This window comes from Cupressus sempervirens, chromosome 2 (genome assembly GCF_028749045.1).
Source record: "Cupressus sempervirens isolate cs-2001-9-10 chromosome 2, ASM2874904v1, whole genome shotgun sequence".
In the NCBI taxonomy this organism is placed as follows: Eukaryota; Viridiplantae; Streptophyta; class Pinopsida; order Cupressales; family Cupressaceae; genus Cupressus; species Cupressus sempervirens.
The window spans coordinates 65,177,490-65,196,246 of NC_143119.1; the positions used below are offsets into that span (position 1 = coordinate 65,177,490).

Genomic DNA, 18,757 nt, shown 5'->3' on the forward strand with positions numbered 1-18,757 from the left:
ATAACATTTACACTAAATGAGGATTAAATGAACCTAAAAAGATAATTGTTTTGGTTCGTGCCCATGCCTCGAGTGCTTGTATAGACTAGGATGGGAGTAGAGAGAATGCTTGGTTGCGACCTTGCATTCCATAATATGCCTTATCAGTATGAGAGGATACTAGTGGCCGCATGAGGATTAGTAGGGACCCGTGGATTTTAGCTAACTACCAAGGTAACTTCTACATGATATGTGCGATGACACTTTCCCGCTTGCATAGTAGGTTTCCTACATGTCTTTGTGTGCCTTTGGGAATAGATATCGGTTTTGTGATTAGAACCTTTGAGTTAGTATACTTGTAGGATTCTTAGACTTGGAGATTTTTTTTATGTTATGTGATTTTGATAGCCTGTCTGCGACTTGAGATTATTTCCTCAGCATGGTGGGAGTGGACCACTTAGGTTTCATGTGGTCGGGTGGTAGTTTTTTTCCACTCTTATCATTTGAGATCCATCTGAGACACCATAGCTGATGCATTCTTTGTTGGCATCTATCTTCATGGATTATGATGGTGGACTCATATCCTTATATTGATGATTTGCATATGTTAGGTGATGTTATCTTATGCTTTACTTGCATGTTAGATTTCTTTTTGCATATGATGTAGGATGTTTTAGGAGTGACATTCCTACTATGATAATACTAATGATCTCTTCGGTGCTTTGGGATGTTATAGATGGAGGGATGGCTAGGATCCATGATGGTCTAATGATGCTATTTACAGTTGGGAGGAACCATGCACTTAGTTATTAATGTTCATGATATGTGGTGGATGTTTATATCTTTATGATGATGATGTATCATATATGACATGTGGTTTCATTTACTTTAATTGCATCATGGATTAGAGTTAGTATGATGATGTACTTCATTTACAGTGGATGATTGAGCTAAACTAAAATGTAATTACAAAAAGGACACTTGTATATTGTTTAAGAACATTGGATGTATCATTGCTAATGATCTGATGTTAAATGAATAGTTATGATTAGATGTGATTCAATGTTAAGGGATCCTTAAAGAATGTAACCTGTTATGTATGTTAAGTTTACTTTCAGTTGGAAGTTACTATTGCTTACATAAATGTTATCAATGGTTTTACTTTCATGTATTTTTTTAAAAAAAGAATGCTTCCAAACTTAATGAAACTTTAGGTTAATTCTTTGGATCCCCTTGTGGGGCATTAAATTTGGTATTAGAGCCTGAGTTTCAACATTGGGAGCTCTGGGTATATTTGAATGCCACTAGTTGTTAGCTAGTTAAACAAAACAAAAACTTTGAACTATCATGTGTATCTCTTTCAAACTGAAAACTTGAAACTAGGTGAGTTGAAATAGAACTTAAAACTGTTACTTGCATATTTTTCATACTTCAACACTTAGCTTTCAAGACTAAAAATTCTACTTAAACCTAAACATGGGCAAAATTAAAAATTGAAACTAATTCTCATTGCAAAACATGCATCTTTTATCTATGTTCTAAGGTAGTATGCCCTTGATTATCTTTGCAAGCATTAAGTTGCTCTTGTTTAGAATGTATTGGGGATCTATTTTAGTAGTTGTTAAAAGAATGAATGATGGATCGATATGGTTTTTGATTTATCATTAAACTAGAATCATATTGCTCTAAGTGTATTTTAGTGTTCCCAATGGAGTCATATCCTCTTACAGGGGGAAAGGGTTCAATGGGACCCGCATAGTGAGTATCCCAATTTTTCATTCTTGCAGGCTTCTAGGAGTAAGCCTAATTCTAGGGGGGGTAGATGTAGTGCCTGCCCCTAGGCTGCATTTTTATTATCATTGTCAAACTCTTTTAGGGCTAGTTTTATGTCAATGGTTAGCAACATTGTTTTGAGATTATTAGATTTTGTGCTATGGGTTCAGTTGAGATGTGATGAGATTACTTAGACTCTACATTTCATGTAAGCATGATGATTATTACATTATTTTTAGTTATTGATTAGATAGATGGTTTATTCTATGTTTTTTCTTATGGATACTTACCCCATACTTGCATGTGTATGGTGTGTGTGTTTGTTCTTGGATGGCGTTTCTGATGTGGGTAAGGAAGGGAGTTGTAGTCACTTGCTAGTCGGGATCTACACGATGCACCACTTCCTACCATTGCCTATTTAGCTTAGCATATATATATTGTATGTACATGCATGATTTTTATGTAGGTTGCAGGTACTAGGTATCGACTTCCCTGAATTGCCAGGATGAGTGTACCCTATCGCACTATCTTAATGGTAAGAGAGGGGAGATAAATTCGCAAGCCCAAATCCCAACCCTTTAAGCCATTTGTCCTAATTGGAAATTAGGACAAGTATCTAAGTTGAGTACCCTCTAAATGCGTTAGATGACATAATTCGTGATATTAACCCTTTTGGTTTGATTTTGTATGTGTTTTGCTATAGTGGGTTTTTCGTATTTTATTTTATGAGTCTTGGTGTATTTTCTATTAATTAAGCCTAATTAAAACATTTAATTAATGGTTTAATTTAATGGAAAATTAATATGGTATTTTAATATTTATTTTATTTAATTAATTGGGAAATTAATTAAATAAAATAATTAAATTTGAAGATAAAAATTATAATTTTAAAGTTGGAATGTGATAATATTTATTTAAATTAATAAATATTTTAGCAATTAAGTCTCAAAAATAAATGTAAAAGTGGAAAATATATTAAAATTATTAAAAGATTCTAGATTTCATGTGATTAAAATATAAATATATTAAGATAAAACAAGTGGAGTTATTAAAGTTAGTGCATGAGATTTAAAATTTAATAAATTAAATTGAAAAGAGTAAAGTAAATATTATATTAATTATTGTGCATTATTTTAATAATTTTTCACACAAGAGTTTGCAGTCTAAGTATGCACAAGTTGTCTACACTTAGGAGTTAGCATATTATTTGAGCACATGGTGTCTACAACCTTATGACTCATCTAGAAGGTTGGAGAAGACTTATGCTTAGTTGTCATGTTTATCTTCTACTTCTTTCTAGACACATTCTAGATGCATCTTAGAGGCTCTCCTAGTTTGATTGGACAAGCTTCAAAGCTTACATGCATTTGAGAAGCTCATATGCTTCTACATGCTCATATGCTTCTACAAGCACTTCTAGTCAATTGGAGGTTTCAGTTGGCTTGGATCTTGGAAGAATTGCGAATTGTTGGAGAAGGGATTTTTCTATGGACTTCTAAGGCATGGAAAATTAGCATCAGTGTCTAGGTGTACTCATGATTTTCACATATTCCATTTGCACTCTTTCTCTTCCTATCTTCATAATGTTTGTTATATGTGTCTGAATATACTCCATGAATGAATATTTAATCTTGAAATCAGAATCTAGATATGTATGTTAATTTTATTTGGTTGCAAAGAAAACATTAGAAAACCCTAATTTCAAATTAAGAAGAAATTAAATCTAAAATGGGTTTGGGTTCAAATTACAATCGAATTGAGAAAATAGATTGAAATTGAGTCTAGTGGTTGACTTTTAATATTAACTATTTAATATTAAATAAATAAGAGAGGGTAATTTATATTATGTTGATAATAATTGTTTAATGATGATTATTATAATGATTTAAATTAAGAGACTTTAATGATATTGGATTAAGATTTAATTGACAAGGAATCATTGTTATAGCATGGCTATGTTTTGAATTGTTATGTTATTGTTAATACATTTGAATTATTAAATAACTTATTGATATACCTTAATGGTGTTAAGAGTTAGTCAAATATTAACTAATGAGGTTTATCGAAGTTGATAAGTCCTATTCTAATGACATCAATAATAATTTTAGATATTTTAATAGTTGTTAGTGATGATTTAATCAAGAAACTTAAGGTTTAGTAATATTTAGTTGAGTTTTATCTAAATGATACAGGGTCATGGATTGTGTACCTATGCACATTATTACTTAATTTAATGATTTAATAAAGCATGGCATTTTAAGTAAGGCTAGTTAGTCTTGTTGTTAACTTCTTATTCAAAAATTGATAACTGGCTCTCTTATAATATAACGAATAATGATCCTTTGATTATGTTGAGAATTTGAAGTAGCATTAAGGAAGAGTTATTCAATTAGTAACATTGATCTTAGCAAAATAAAGTGTGTTCGATCAGTATGTTCTTGAGATATATTTTAGTTATTGGGAACCAATGGATACTTTTGATTATCAGTGATGCCTTCAGTTGCCAATAGAGAACTATTGTGGTCATAATTATTTATGGATGCTTTTCAGTTGCTCATGGAGATTTGATGCTTTTATTGTGGATATTTGATGATTCTTATTATGGATTATCTTTTGGTATTTCTTTCCAGTCGCTCATATAGGACTGGGGTGATTTTATGATTCCATGAGCTTAGAGTATGTTATCTACTTCTAGTGTCAAGAAGTGGCTTGCAATGGGGGCTCGAGCTCTAAGTGGCTGCCAGAATAACTCATTGTAAGTTTTGTTAATAAGTGATAAAATTTAAACTAAATGAGGATTAAATGAACCTAAAAAGATAATTGTTTTGGTTCTCATCCATGCCTCGAGTGCTTGTACAGACTAGGATGGGAGTAGAGAGAATGCTTGGTTGTGACCTTGCATTCCATAGTATGCCTTGTCAGTATGAGAGGATACTAGTGGCCGCATGAGGATCAGTAGGGACCTGTGGAGTTTAGCTAACTAGCAGGGTAACTTCTACATGATATATGCGATGACACTTTCCTGCTTGCATAGTAGGTTTCCTACATGTCTTTGTGTGCCTTTGGGAGTAGATGCCAGTTTTGTGATTGGAACTTTTGAGTTAGTATACTTCTAGGATTCCTGGACCTAGAGATTTTTTTTTATGTTATGTGATTTTGATAGCCTGTCTAGGACTTGAGATTATCTCCTCAGCACGGTGGGAGTGGACCACTTAGGTTCCACGCGGTCAGGTGGTAGTGTATTTCCACTCTTCTCATTTGAGATCTATCTGAGACACCATGGTTGATGCATTCTTTGTTGGCATCTATCTTCATGGACTATGATGGTGGACTTGTATCCTTATATTGATGATTTTCATATTTTAGGTGATGTTATCTTATGCTTTACATGCATGTTAGATTTCTTTCTGCATATGATGTAGGATGTTTTAGGAGTGACATTCCTACTATTATAATATCAATGATCTCTTCGGTGCTTTGGGATGTTACGCACAGAGGGATGGCTCAGATCCATGATGGTCTAAGGATGCTATTTAAGGTTGGGTGGAACCGTGCACTTAGTTATTAATGTTCATGATATGTGGTGGATGTTTATATCTTTATGATGATGATGTATCATGTATGACATGTGGTTTCATTTACTTTAATTGCATCATGGATTAGAGTTAGTATGATGATGTACTTCATTTATAGTGGATGATTGAGCTAAACTAAAATGTAATTACAAAAAGGACACTTGTATATTGTCTAAGAACATTGGATGTATCATTGCTAAGGATGTGATGTTAAATGAATAGTTATGATTAGATGTGATTCAACGTTAAGGGATCCTTAAAGAATGTAACCTATTATGTATTTTATGTTTACTTTCAGTTGGATGTTACTATTGCTTCCACAAATGTTTTGAATGGTTTTTCTTTCATGTTTTTTTTTTAAAAATGCTACCAAACTTAGTGAAACTTTAGGTTAATTCTTTGGATCTCTTTGCGGGGCATTACAAGATATTGGATCATCTTGCTCAGCACCTAAGTTTTATTTGACACCTATTGTATTTATGATTGGGCACATACTATGGCGTATCATCAACTTAGAGATTGGCTAATTGTGTTGACACTCAATTGTCAAAACCAATCTGAGACCAACTAGCATGGAATTAATGGAATTTAAATCATCACACTTCAAAACCTAACAATCTTTGAAAAGCTTGCAAAACATTGCTTTTTCATATTTCATATTTCTAGCTCATACCCTTTTTTATCCAGCTTGGACATGGTCATTGAAAAGTATTTTATTCTTTAAAACTACAAGTTGTGATGATGCAATTACCTCTTTATCACTATTTCACCAATTTTTTCTTTTCTTTGTTATTTCTAACTACAACAACATGAATAGGGCTATCTTTACTAATTCACAACCTTGCACCTCTTTTCTTTAATTGCTAAGTCTAGTTTCCAATAGTGTGATTCCCTTTGTTTTCTTCTTCACAACTTTATTTCCCTAATTATTGCATAGGCTTTTGAAACCACATCCACTATTTTTTATACTTTGTCACCACTTCACAACTGTTCATCACTTTATCTTTTTGATTGCTACAATCTGGCGATGACTTGTTTGTTTACTAGTTTGCACCTTCATGACAATCTAGTTCCTACCATATTTTATGCTTGTGATGCCTCAAAGTTTACCTTGTCAATTCCTTACAACCACTAGACTTGATGTTTACTCTAATTATGTGATGTTGCATTAACTATTTTCATTAAGTGTTACTTCATCTCACAACATCACAACGCAAAATTTTGCTTTCCTTTAAAAGCCTATGAAAGTTCAATAAAATGTTCTTCATCACTTCAAAACTTAAGATATTAATAGATAAGGAAACCTTGTGATTTTGTGCTAGCCTTTAACTTTAAAATTTTCTTTTGTTGGCAAGCTCACAACTTCAATTCTTAAGCATAGCTTTTGACCTGTGAAGATGTGCTCATGACCATTTCACTCCTTTGCAATTGCAACCTTGAGTTAGTCTTTACTCCTCATGATGTTGCAATCAACTTTGACCTTAACTGTCACTTTATTTTGTAGTTTTGTATCCAAAAAAAATTATTGTTAGTCAAATCTTGCAAAAGTATGATATCAAGCCTTTGTTACTTCACAACTCTGACCTTGACTTAATCATAAAATCTTGTGATGTTGTGATGGTCTAACTCTTTAACTACATGATTACAACCTTCATCTTTGTAGTTTAACATTTCATTATAACTCAAACACTTGTGAGGGTGTAATGATCATTTGAGTTTAACCATTTCCCTTTATTGCATCATCGTGACTTGAAATTATTTTAGTGCCAGCTAACCTGTGATAGTGCTATATCCACTTAACATTAACCTTTTCATGTCATTATAGCATCATAACCTAAACATTTAACTCTTTCTTCAACCTTCTAAATGTGTGATGACAAGCTTTCGTAGCCTTGCCACCTTAACCCCATGTTCATATTAACTACTTGCGAGCATGTGATAACCTTTCAAGTTAATTGCTACTATCTTTTGCATCCTCACAACTCTACCTTCAAAGTTTATTTAACTAATAGTGATGTTTCCATATCTTGGACTTTGACTATTAGATACACTTTGCAATTTTGCAACTTAAAATGTATTCAATTCTTTCAAGCTTGAGATCAAGAACTTTCCATTTTATTGCTCCTTGACACCCTTAACATGATTGTTAATAGTAACCACTATGAAGACATGCTAAAATGATGATAGACCATTTTGAATCCTTGCAACCTTCAACATGGTTAGTGAGGAAAAAAAAACAATGTTCTGATTAAAGAACTTTCGCAACATCACAACTTAAAAGATAGAAGGGACATGAAATATAAAGTGACATTAGCTCAAAAACTTATGGAAGGTTTTTTTTTTCATGTATCCCTATTTAAAAATTGCAAGTTTATTTTGAATGAGTTCTAATGTAATAAAAGATAAGACAATATCCCTAGGGTTTTTATCAGGATAAACAAATATTTAGAAACCCTAAGCAAGGTAAACACAATTTCTTTGTCATTTTCATAGAATATAAAAAAAAAATATGCTAAGTGAAAAATTAGGCCATCAAGGCCATGGATGTTTCTTTCTTTGATTATATAGACAATTTCATGGTGGTGTACTAGGATGACCTAACTACCTATTCCAAGAAGGAAAATAATCATTGTAAACATTTGGAGAGAACTTTCATAAAAAGCCCTAGAATATGGAGTCATAGAAGGAAAACTTCTTGGTCACATAGTATCTATCCTAGGATGGGATGACTATTGATCTAGAGAGAGTTACATCCATTGATAAAGTCACTAAGCCTAGGAATGAAAAAGGGATACAATCATTTTTTAGCCAAGTTAATTTCTTGAGAAGATTTACAACAAACTTTGAAGAGAATAGCATGCCAATTTTCGAGATGTTTAAAAAGGAAGCAGTGGTCAAATGGGATGGAGAACCTTTAGTTGCTTTCCAAGAAATAAAAAATTCAATAAAAATACACCTATACTCAAGAATCCAAATTATTTCAAGCCTATGCACGTCTTTTCTTTCACTACATTTCATAGAATTGCAGTAGTATTACTTCAAAAAAATGAAGAGGGTTTTAAAAGACCCATTGCATTATTTTGTAAATATGTTTAGAATGTATAGCTTAAGTATAATATAACTAAGAAGAAATCTTATGCCTTAGTAAAATTAGTTAAGGCGTTTAGATGTTACTTGTTTGGTGCCACTATTATAGCCTTTAATTGCACATGTTGGTGTAAAAGACATGTTTTTTCAACAAGAAGTGTGTGGGAAAAGGTGTATGTGGATGAATAGAATCCAAGAGTTCAACATAGATGTTGAAAAAATAGAATTGGTAAGAGGCCAAGTGTTATCAAATTTAATGGCACAATCTAACCTAGATGCTAATAAAATTAGTCTTGTAGATGAAGATCACCACCCTTATACTTGTGATATGGACTAATTTGAGTGGTACAAGGATGTTATTCATGTTAATCTCATATTGGTTTTGACAATTGAGTGTCTATACACTTTAGTCATTTATAAGCTATGCACTTAGTTCATGTCAGACAAGTAATTCATACCAAGCATAACATGTCAAATTGTGCATGCCAAGTCACTCAAGTACCGAGCAATAGTCACTAATACATTTGGCATCAATTTTTGATGGCTATGTGTCACAATTATGATAGCAATGTGTTGCCACTATGATAGTAATAGACGTCATTATTTTTTAGTAACAAATTATGACATCTATCCTATGCCGTCGCAATTATGATGCCTATCCATCTCTATACAACCACTTTATTGTGACATCAACCTTGTCGCAATGCTTGTGCCAGATGTCACAATTACGATGTCCACCACAAGCATTGTGATGGGGTCACTGTGGTGACAATGCCAACTGCCATTGTAATGCATGTGGTAGACATCGCCATTGTGACATCTTCCACAAGCATTACGACCACATGCATTGTGACGGGGTCGCTATGGCGGCGATGCCAACCACCATCGCAATGCTTGTGTCATACATCGCAATGGTGACATCCACCACATGCATTACAATGATGGTTGGCATTGCTTCCATTGTGACCCTATCACCATGCTTGTGGCAGATGTCGTAATTGTGATGTCTGCAACAAGCATGGCGACAATAGTTGGTGTCATAACCATAGTGGCCCTATCACAATGCTTGTGGTGGATGTCACAATGGCATTTAATCAACCATGTACCTTCTCACAAGCATTGTGACAGCAGTTGGCATCATTGCCACAGTAACCCCATCACAATTCTTGTGGTAGACATCGCAATTGCGATGTCCTCAACAAGCATGGCGATGACAGTTGACATCATCGCCACAGTGACCTTGTCATAATGCTTGTGGAAGACATCACAATGGAATTTAATCAACCATGTACCTTATCACAAGCATGGCGATGGAAATTGGCATCATCGCCATAGCAACCCTATCGCAATGCTTGTGGCAGATGTCACAATGGCATTTAATCAACAATGTACCTTCTCACCATTTTTAGTGGAAGGAAATGAAAAATTTACCAAAGATGAAATTCTAGGTATAGCTATGTAGGGGTTACCAAGTGGTTATCTTTATTTAGTTTGACAAATGGTCATTTATCATTTTTAACCCCAACATCAAACCATTTTTATCGAATAGGATATGTGCAACAAAGTTAATGACCCAAAAATAAATACTTTCTTATTTTCCTACTCATGGGTGAGGCATCAACATCATCATTCATTTGATGCATGTAAGCATCACGCATCACGCCAGTCTTTGCATGGCATATTAGGTAAATAGAATTACATTTATTCAACAATTTGTGTTTTTTCATGTCCTTGAGTAAACTTTTGGGCATGATAGAAATTGTAGACCGTTTATAATTAGTTTCTTTTTTCATTTACACAGTTTAATTGTGAGGTTGAGGAATTTGATTAAATTTCCCATTGACTCCTATATTTTGGTTTGTTTATGAACATAGGTAAATATTTTAAAGTTTATTTCAAAAGATTGCTCACTTGGTATGCAAATAACACCACTTCAGCTTGAGACATGATTTAATACCAAGATTTTGGTATGGGTACAAGAATGTTAAGAAGGTTTGTAGTCAATGTGTCTAATCATGGGTTTAGACATTGCAAAAGTATGATCCACTTGTGAAATATTACAATTTTGTTTGATGCTCTAGGTTGTAGCATGCTTTTGAATTTACTCAATTTTTTTTCGAGTCTTATAGAAGATGCTGCAAACCCAGGCTTCACACCTATATATCATAATGAAAATCGGGTTTCACACCTGTATATAATAATGAAAATAACTGAAGTGTCAAAAATTATGTTTTGTTTCTAAAAGATATTTCAAGCATGTATCAAACAACTTATATGCTTGAAAAGTGTGGATTACACATGGCTGTGGCTCTTTTGAATTTGACAATGTCTTACTGCATATCATGGTTTAGTTTTATGTTTTATTAGATAAATTTGGTGCTTTCTTTTCCGTAATTATGATGCTAACCTTTGTTTTAAGTGATTGAAAAACTTTACCAGTTAAGGTGGTCTCCTGTTGATGGTGTCGGTGCTATTATTATCTCACCAACAAGAGAGCTAGCATTTTAGATCTTTGAGGTGCTACGAAAAGTTGGAAACCACCATACTATAAGTGGAGGCCTTTTAATTGGTGGGAAAATAGATGTAGACATGGAAAAAGAAAGGGTGAATGCCCTCAACACCTTGGTCTGCACACTAGGGTGGTTGCTTTAGCACATGGATGAGACTCCCCTCTTTGATTGTTCACAGCTCCAAGTTACAATTTCAAAGTTCTCTTTAGACTATTTATGAAAAATTTGCAAATGATAAAGGATAAAAAAAAATATTTGAATTACAAGTTATTATATTACTGTGATGGGGATGAAATTTAAATAATTAAAAATATTCTATATGTAATTCTAGGCAGGGCTGTACTTGTGCAAAAAAGATGTGAAGGCTCACTGTATGTGTGTAATTACCAAGTTTCATGATAATTTGTTGAATTTAGGAGTTACACAATCTACTTTCTAATTAAAGTTGCATACAAGAAAATGTTGTAATTTAAAACTCTTAACTAACATCTCTTTATCTTTACGATGAGTCTATTTTGATATACACTATACTGTTTGTGGTTAACAATAGGTATTGGTGCTTGATGAGGCAGATCACATTTTGGATTTGGGATTCTCAAAATCATTGAATGCAATCCTATCACAACTACCAAGAAAATGTTAAACTTTGTTGTTCTCTACAACTCAGACACAACTAGTGTAGGATCTAGCAAGGTTTAGTTTAAAAGATCCTGAGTATATAGTTGTCCACGCTGAGTCTATAGTAGCTACTCCAGCACATCTACAAAAAATTGCAATTATTGTTCCTCTCTCACAATAACTTGATATGCTATTGAGTTTCATTAAGAGCCATCTCAATTCAAAGATACTGGTATTCCTTTCAAGTTGCAAGCAGATTGGATTCAATAACTCTTTCTTGCACCACTTTTGTGATATTTGGTTACCTAAATATTTGTTTGGGATAGAGTATGAGAGCTTAATATAGGTGATAGTAAATGATGTGATTTCATTCCAATAATTTGATATTTGGTATAAGGTAATTTTTTTCACTAAGCTTTTAAGAAGTTACATCTTGGTGTTCCAATAAAATGCCTTCATGGGCACATGAAACAGACTCAAAGATTACTAGTACTCTACAAGTATACAAAGGAACAACATTCTATTCTTTTTGCAACTGATATTGCTTCAAGAGGCTTGGACTTTCCATCTATTGATTGGGTTGTTCAAGTAAGTTTAAGGTAGAGGCATAAATTCCTTTCTACCATTTATCTATGCTGAAGTGAAATCCTCGAATTCAATATTATAATTCTACTATATGCTGCATTCTATGGCACTAATTTCTATTTTTTATTTGTAAATATAAGGTGGATTGCCTAGAAGATGTACCATCTTATATTCATCGTGTTGGTCATACAACTCATTTCACAGTTGGAGGTAGTTCTGTTCCATTCCTAATGCCTTCATAATTGAAAATGTTGAACTAGCTCCAAGCAGCTAAAATACCAATTAAAGTGATTAAGGTACATTGTTTATGGTGGAAAGCTGAAAGTAGTTTCCCATAGAATTCATGGTTAGACTTCATGTTTCAAATTTCTACATAATATTTTCAATGTTATACATCATATTGAAGAAAATGTGTTTTTTATCTATTTTGGGTGACCATGTAGGAAAATGAAAGCAAGCTACAGTCTATATCAGGTCCACTAGCAAGAATTCTATCGAAAGATCCAGATCTTGAAATACATGGCATAGTGGGCATGTGTGACATATTTATGGTCCATCCATTTGCATTTTGATAAGGAACTTTTTGATGTCTCTAAATTACCCATAGAGGAGTTCTCTATCTCTTTAGGTCTCCCAACTGCTCCTCGAATCCGTTTCTTAAAAAGAGGTGGAAAGAAACCAGAAAACATGGGGGGTGAACCTAAGAAAGAAATTGAAGAGGGAGAGGGAATTGGAAATGATTATGGTAGTGGAGATGATGGTGATGAAGAGGTCTTACTAAAGGTAGCAAGTGGAAACCCAAAAATAAAAATAAAAGTTATTCCAAGTTGGTTAGGGATAAGGATGCTAATACTGCATCTGTGGAGTATGATGCATTGATGTCCAAAAATGAGGATAAAGGGGATAATCTATTCTTGACCCAAAATAGACCAGTTGAAGATGGAGACACCAAGGCTATGAGGTATGCAAAATGGATATAGGTTGGGTCAGGGAATTGCAATTGCAATTTTTGTTTGTACTTTGACACTTACAAATGTGCTTAAATATTTTATAGTCTGGCAACAAGGGTCTCAAAGTAAAAGAAACTCAAGATCAGTGTCAATAAACTAGTTGGCCAGCGTGTTGTCTTTGTTGATGAAGGGAATCTAATGGCCCCATTGGTAGCATTTTCAAATAGGCAAGCTGGTGGTGTTCAAGAAAACTATATCATAGGTATGATTTTTAATTTTATCAACATATAATTTAAGATATTATAGATATCATTTTGGATAAGTGAAGTTTGGCAAGTTGTAGAGTGCATTATACCAATTTTATTTTTTGATTTGGTATGATTTTTCAGCAATCAGCTAAATAGATTTTGGTTAATTTACATTTTCCCACATTTCATTGGATCAAATAAACTTGGTTAATATAGATGGAACATAGTTCATAGATATTCTCTCATGCTTTAACTTTTTTAGGGAATATAGATAAGCATTTGTCTTTGAATACTTGAAAATAATGGAATTGATATGAATCTTGCTTAGCATACATACAAACTTGGGATTGTTGAATACATACAACTACTGCATATAATTGTCTTCTAGATATGGCCCAAAAATTGATATCAAAACTAAAAAGAAAGTTTATGCCAAGAATGCACCACTGGTATGCATCAGAAATCTTCTCAACCTAATGCATTACCTCCAGAACCAAGCAAAATTGAAGTTTGAAAAATGAACTTAGGAGAAAGAAGTTATGTTTCCTTTGTAAAGAGTCATGAACTCTTGGACCATAGATGCTTGGGTGAATGACATATACATTACATTGAAGTGGTGTTGGATAAAGACTTGGACTCAGAGGATGAAGTTGTGGTATTTGAAATGTTTGTCAGTCATATTGCTGAAGGCATAAGAACATGAAGTTACAAAGAAGTATGCTTGCTGATCTCTTAGGTGCCCCTAAATATCTTACCTTCAAGGGTTTGACATTTGTGGAGTGCTACCGAGGGGGAGGATGACTATTTTTATTGATGTTAGGGCAACCCAAAACTTTATTGGTGAAGGTGATATGGAAATGAGATCATGGATATGGATGCAAACTAACATCTTAAATTTTCCTTAGCATAGTATTGGAACACAAATAGCTATAGTCTTGATAGGAGAGCTAAATGCTAGGATTCTATTCCTTTCTTGCAATGGAATTGAGATTGTGAAGTGTGTGCATATGAGATCTAGGGCTAATGTTAATAACATGATAAATAATAATAAACTATTTTTAAACTAGATTTGGGATAGCTATATAGAGAGGAACCTGGATCTCAAAAATGAAATGTGAAGTGTTGGTCAATGACAAACTATGAAAAGGAAAACATAATTTTAGGCTAGATTTGGGATAGTTGTGCAAAGAGGAACCTAGATCTCAAAAATGGAGTGGAAAGTGTTGGACATAGGTGTTGGGTGCCCTAGTTTGAAGGTATCTGAAACTAACATAGATGAGTTATATTACTATAAGAGGCTTACAATGATGTCCCCCAGAATAGCAGGATGGGGATTTTGAGTAAATTAGTTTGAGCTTGTTGGCTTGTTAAAAGTCTGTTGCAAATTGTAACAATCTTCTTTGTGCTATTGTATCATCTTTGCTATAGGATCTAAACCTGCAGTCACAAAAAAAATGGGAAAGATAGTCATGCTGCATGGGGCCTTTCCTAAGTCAAATCCAATGTTGGTGTTCCCACCTCCACAACAACTATTATGATGAAAATATGTGTCCTAGGGAGGATAGCAACAAAGCAATAATGAAATACTGAAATGAAATGATTATACCATAGATATGAAACCCTCCCATGGAGTTTCACTTGAAGTTGTGGATGTAATACTCTTTATGGAAGTCTTGCAAGTGTTAATGCAATAGCATGTCAAACATGAGTCCATACTTAAATGGAGAATGCTTTTAGGTTGCTACTCAATATGCTAAAATCACGAATGGTGGAGGTTGGAACTCACAAATCTAGTAATTTGGGCCCCTTTTGGAGAGAAATGAACCAAAAAAATGGGTCATGATGTGTCAGGGTCTGAAACAAAAGACTTAGGCTCAAAATTAACATTTGATGATGATAAAGTTGCATGTTTAACAATTAAACTATAGGGTAACATAGATGGTAAGCTGGTTTAAAATGATCTATAAAGGAAAGCAAACTAAAGTAGGTGCCAAATAGAGTGTAAAGTTGTGAAGGGTATACAATTTATGACACTATAAAATGTTTGGTGAGGAAGAAAAGCTTGAAGATAGAATAATTTGAAGGTTTAAATGCTAGTCATCCCATGCACCAAAACTATCAAGAAACTCAACATTATAATGATTGCATTCTCTAGGGGAGTATTCAAGGAAATATTGAAGTATGGAATTTAAGTTCACAGACAATGGAAATGAATGTCCTCAAAGGGATCTCAAGTGAGCTATACAAGAGGTGACAAGAAAGAGGATGGAGAGAATCATTTGATGTGACCAACTATAATGTCTCTTCTAAAACACAAACAAGTTTGTATTCCACAACACCATTGCAAAAACTAGGGTTAGAAACTTATCTTACTAAGTAGGAAATCCCTTTCATTACGGTTGAATATAAATATTGCAACCATGAAATAAGTATAAATTTTTGTAAAGCTTAATTAAATTGTTAATAAATCATGTATAAATTAAAAGATATGCAGATGTATTATATACTTGGACATATGGTAGGAAAATATTTGTAGCATATAAACTTTAATGGGCCTTAACTATAGTGAGTGATGAATAAGAAGATATGATGAGGTGCCCCTTTTGTCATAGCCCTAGGCCTTAGGGTAGATATTGTCTCCCTTGACCCCATCCCTAATCAAGTTGGTGTACTTAGCAGAATCATTGTGCCATTCTCCTTCATCATTCTATCTTAGTCCCTCCACCATGGCTAAGGTCCTTTAGCTATTGTATAAACCCTATGTTATAGGTTAGGGAAAGACTAAAATAGGGTGCCCTAACTCAACCCTAGGTCCAGGAGTGGAACCTCTTGTTCCTCTTGGCCTCATATTTTAATGGAGTGGTGTACCTAGTGAAGCCCCACCGTTCTCCCTTATTTCCCTTTCCTCCCACCCCATGATTATTGTGATTGGATTGATAAGCATACTTTTACATTATACAAGTATAGATCACAAATATTGAATACATTAACATAGATCTAATTATAGTATGTGAATTATGGTCTTACTATATAGCATGAATATCTAACACAAAGCCCTCTGTCTCTTTATGTCTATATCTTCCAGATGTGTGTGTGTGTACTCCATTTGATTAGTATGCAAACACAATTTAATATTCATACATTTTATCAAGATTTATATCAGATCAAGTGAAATAATTTACACACTAGATACATTTATGTGTAACGCTACATATAAATAGCAATTTGAATAACTTGCGTTCAAATTTTTAAACAGCAATATGAAGATCCTGTGCTCAGAAATCTCAGAATTAGTCTTACCTTTCAGCGATCTTCCTCAAAATTCCTCCCTACCATGGTCTGCTGCTGACTTCCGTTGATGCTAATAGAGGTGGATATTTCCAATGCATTTATACTTCCTCTTGGTTGGGGAAGAGGCACACCCTTTCCCATGGGGCTTTATTTAAATCGCACCCTTCCTTAAAAGACATCAATTCAGATATGATTTCTTCATGATGTGATGTCTAATTGAATTACATGCTTTTAGTAATAACAATAGAGTAAATTAAACATTGAACTAGCATTTAGCTATTCATGCCATGAAACCACAGAAGCATAAAGAGAGCAACCATAGCAATGCACACACTATCATGTTTACTGTTGATAACTTCATGAAAGAAAGTTTAATTCTAGTACATTAATTTGTCTTTATACTAATCTATATTGTTGTTTATGAAAAGATTCAGTCTTTAATTAATTTATTTTTGTGATACAGATGAATCTAACATGAAATTAGTGGTAAAAATATGAATTGTGTGTGTCAATGTATTATTTCTTACCTTTATCATGGCAATTGTTCTATCTTATGGTTGGATCCTAGGCAACAACATATCCTAAGGTGGATTTAAGGATGTTTCTCACATAAAAAAGGATATGTTCCCATTTTAGTCATGCAACTTCCAGGACTAAGTCTTGGATAGATATAAAAAATTATTCATGAGTGCCCTATTATACAATGTGCGTGATTAAATAAATATGCAGCCCATACATGAGATTTTTGCTGCTCTTACTCAAAGAAATCCTTCTTTGATAAATCTTTGCCACCATGGTTTTCTTTAGATAAATCTCTACCACATGGTTTTCTTTAGACTTGCCACATTCTTATATACAGATTGAACCAAGTGCTACATCTTAGACATACCGAACATTTCAAGATGGAGATTTAATATTAATGGTACAATTACTGTTTTTGATAGTTGGTCTTGTATGATATTAGCAAAGATAATTTCTATCATATTATCCAAGATAGAGAAAGTTGTCTTGTATTACCGAAGACAATTACTTATGTGATTTTCTATTGGTTTTATTATCAAGTTGATAAGGTTATTTGCAGCTCGATATTTATTTATCAAATGCTTCCCTATTTGCAACCATCTCTTCTATTAATAGAATCTACCTCCCTACAACAATAATATGTAACCCATATACTACTGCTGCACTGCATTCAATGCTATTATAATGCCATACTGGGTTATTCTTTGGAACCACTAGTTCTTTATACCTTTTTACCATATAAGTTTGTTTTTTTGGTCTATCTGGTAGCTCTTTATATGTTTGAATTTGTGAAACTATGTAGTATAAGTTTCACTCAAACATTTGTTTTATTACCTATTAATTAATGTGTTTCTTCATCATTGCAGTTGAAGAGTGATACCATAAACTTAAGGAAGAGATGAAACACCGAGACAAGGAGGATAAGCTTATTTTCAAATAACGATTATGTGAAAAGCGAACTAGAGATAGACATAAACTAAAAAGGGATGCATCATCTAGTTCTGAGTCTGAAAATGGTGTTGTATACAATGACACCAAGAAATCAAGGAAGGTGTATTTCCACAGTCGTAGCTCAGATGATGATATAAGAAATGACAATGAAACAAAGAAAACTGCTAATTATTTTACTGTTAATAAGTAGTATCCACATGGTTTTGAGGAATGAATAAACACATTTCTATCTTTGAAATTTCCATTTCATTTTTATTTATGGTGTGAAAGTTAAAATAATGGTATTCTATTTTATCTCAAAAAGCAACATTTCTTACATAAATCCATTAGCTTATGAAAAAAACTAAAATAGAAGATTTGATTGTGTCATCCTATGGTTTCCATTCAGCAATATATATAAAGAAAAATCTACTTAATTTATGTATTTTTTTTTCATCTTAGTTTAATAGTACAAAGAGATTCCATTAAACAGAATAGGAAAGTAAAAATATAACCATAATTACTTTGGAAATGTGTTACCAAAACTAAATTGCATAGAGATTTTCTATTAATGTGGTTTCATTTTGTGTGGTACCAGAAGGTCCATGTTTGTCCTTGTAATATCTCTCCACATAGCTATTAAACTGATAAATGAGAGACAGTGTTGGGACAAGAACAATCAAACTTAA

General features: G+C 33.3%; 1 pseudogene; it reads left to right on the plus strand.

Annotated features, from left to right (window-relative positions):
* Positions 1 to 18,279, plus strand: part of LOC149571075 (DEAD-box ATP-dependent RNA helicase 32-like) — a 110,571-nt pseudogene extending 92,292 nt beyond the window's left edge.
* Positions 18,280 to 18,757: the final 478 nt, after the last annotated feature.